Here is a 3,141-nt window from a genome sequence, read left to right as displayed (position 1 = left end):
AGATAAGTAACCAAAAAGAAATGAATTTAATCTGAACGTTAATGAAAAATGAAAATTATATATTCAGCAATAAATTATAACCTTAATATTGAGATATTGAGAGAGAGAATTTAATTATCACAACATTGGTGGTGACTTTGTCCATTTTTTAAGTTTACAATCAAATTTCGGATATTTGTAGTTGGATTTTCCAGAAAAAAAATCACCCCATTTGTGCGATTATTATTTTTTCTATTACATCATTATAGCTTGCCACCAAAAATTAAAAAGTGGGTGGGCAAAGTCATCGCCATGATAGGGGTAACTCCCTGTGTTGGCAATTTTACACTCTGGCATGTTGGAAGGACCAGGATTGAAGAGAATAAGAAATTAAATTTACTTTACTTAGTGTATATTTGTATAGGAAAATCTTTATAAACTCAAATTACACCCAACTTAATTCTTCAATAAACTCATTTAAATCACACTTTAAAATACGTATTGAAAATAAAGGATGGTCAAATATACACATAAAAAAAATTAAAAGACCCTTCAGAAATATTTGGAACATGGAAAACTCCTCTTCTTTCTTGTGGAGTACCTGTTTTGAGAACAATGTCTGTGCCTTGCATAGTCGCCTCACCTTAAATTTCAGGGAATCTGATTTTTTTTCCCTTGTCAGATGTTCGCAGGACTGAAACTTCTCAATACAAAAGCTTAGTATTTTTGCCATGTAATGTGCCACTAATTTCTTTCCTTTAAGTTCAACAGCAAGGAAATCTCTAACATTGTATGTGATGCTATCTGGTTCCATACGTTGGCCAGAGGAAACAGTTAGTCTACAGTCTTCTTCTTCACGGTCTGCCTGCAGAAGTTCTTTTGAATAATTCATGTAGGGTCGTGTACCTAGCTTTCCCTTGTTGTTGCGTACCAAGGGCGGGGATATCTGAAACGAGGGAGAAAATAGAAAAATAATTACAATAAACTATTACAACAAAATATTTTAAAATTAGTTTTGAGATTAAATTCAAACAGTTTGTACACTTTGTAATGGTTATAATAAGACTTTAATAATTTTCATAGGTAAAATTATCATTACAATATTGAAAAATGGTAATTTAATGAAGATTAAACAAGAAAACTAGGTGGTCAAAGAAACCCCGTTTTTCTGGTGAAGTGCGAGGTGACTTTGCCCACAAGGTTTTTTAATTTTAATTAAACGAATTAAACAAAAACAACAACTTATAGTCAATCCTCATTATATACCTAAATAAACTATATAGTTGATTTAACTCACCTTTTGTTCAGGGAGGCTCCACAAACTAAAGTTCAACACCACTATAAAGCACTATTTGAATATTTGGTAGAGAAAACAGTTGTTTGGAATGATGAGAAATTACTAGACCGCCAAAAACTCAGTGGTGCCAACGGTACATCTGGGAAGGTTGATCCAAGTACCTTAGGTGTCACTTGGACCAACCTAAGTCACCCCAATTGGCGGTAGCGTAAAACCCATAGAAAACGAGATATTTGCAAAAAAAATCGATTTTTGTAACTTTTGATCCCCGACTTTAAAATTTGCTTTTATCCAATTATATGTGAATTTTGAGAATAGTTTTAGGGTGCTAAGTTTACACGTGGTAATATACTGTCTATGTCGATTTTCCGAGATATTTGGCCAAGATGACTGGAATATATAAATATTACGTTACACGTAACGTCTATAAACGTATAAAAATTATTTTGCAACAGCTTATTGCAATTTTACGCACACAAACAAGTAAATCATTTTAACTTATTAACGTTTTCTCACTGTGTGTTTGTTGGACATAACGTCAGAGTAAAGGTCGGTTTGATGGAGGTCATAAGTTTCTAGTTGGTTAGTATCTGTTTATATAACTCATAGTTTACAAAATACATTCACTACCATAAAAATTATCTATGTATGTTATACACGTATCAATTAAATATTTATGTTCGAGTCTTATCTTATTGTTAATTTTATCATTTTATTTGTTGTTCTAACAGTTTAAATGAAACTTGAACTTACACGTGCAAACAATATAATTACATAATTTGATATGGATCAGTTAAAAAAGAACGTGGAAGATCTGACAAAATAAATACTACTACTTACAGTAATTACAACTTTCAAACTTACATATCCAATACTGATTGCCGTATACTTTACTTAATAATACGTGAGGATGGAATCACGATATGAATAATTTGAATCTATTCGTCGATTCAATGTTAAAGACGATTTTATAGTCATTGCTTTAAATAGTTAGACCCAGTTTGCACTGCGATTTTTCACCGCGCGAATTTTATTCTTGCGATCACAGTATTTATTCATATACTTAAGACATCAAATAACCTCACGGTTATTTGATGTCTTCGTCTTGTCTGTCAAAATTATCGCGTTTCAAAAAAATAGCTAATCATCCATCTACCATAGCATGGCAAAAGAACAGAACACTCTTCATATGAAACTATTAAAATTTTTTCAGTATTTACTGAGGAGCACAGGGGAAAGAGGAACTGAGAAACGTACGTCATTCATTCCCCTCTAGTGCCAATACTACAAATTCTCTAAACATACATCAAATATTTAATATGATTTTATTTCAATTTCAATGTAAATCCATAAACAATTCAGTAGAGTAATACTTTTTTCACGACTAGGACGGTCGCGGCAATTCCTACGAGTGAAAAAATTTACTTTACTCACGAGTTTCATACAAAACTTTTTCTACGTCCGTAGACTTGAAAAAATTCAACAAAACTTTTATCAATTTTTATTTTGTAATAGTAATATTAAAAGTACAACTGTGAGCATTATTAATTTGAAGTGAACAAGATGTTACATTACTATTGGTACTTGAATTGGCAACACTTAACGAGTTCAAAGAAATAACATCGTCTATTTATAGTTGTATTAGTACTTATTGGATTGTTGGTAGTATCGTGAACATTTATAATATTGCTTGAAGTCGAACTAGTTGTTCCCGTTAAAATTTTCACTGCGAAATCAATTTTTTATTGAGTCGTGTACGTAACCCTCCGACTCTGAGTTGGATTTCTACCCACAGGCTTCTTTAGTTGAATTACATCACCAAAGGAATCCACTAATAGAGACGTCGAAGAGCGTCGAAATGTATA

The 3,141-nt window shown here is 31.9% G+C and overlaps 1 long non-coding RNA gene across 1 annotated transcript; it reads right to left on the bottom strand.

Annotated features, from left to right (window-relative positions):
• Positions 1 to 435: 435 nt before the first annotated feature.
• Positions 436 to 1,760, bottom strand: LOC130898051 (uncharacterized). The gene is made up of 2 exons (XR_009059826.1): positions 1,277 to 1,760; positions 436 to 925 (listed from the first exon to the last, which is right to left on the bottom strand). It is a non-coding gene; the product is annotated as an uncharacterized LOC130898051 (long non-coding RNA).
• Between the last annotated feature and the right edge of the window lie 1,381 nt (positions 1,761 to 3,141).

Source organism: Diorhabda carinulata, chromosome 9 (genome assembly GCF_026250575.1).
Source record: "Diorhabda carinulata isolate Delta chromosome 9, icDioCari1.1, whole genome shotgun sequence".
In the NCBI taxonomy this organism is placed as follows: Eukaryota; Metazoa; Arthropoda; class Insecta; order Coleoptera; family Chrysomelidae; genus Diorhabda; species Diorhabda carinulata.
The sequence above is the reverse complement of the archived record's forward strand: the minus strand, read 5'-3'. Positions and strand labels throughout refer to the sequence as shown.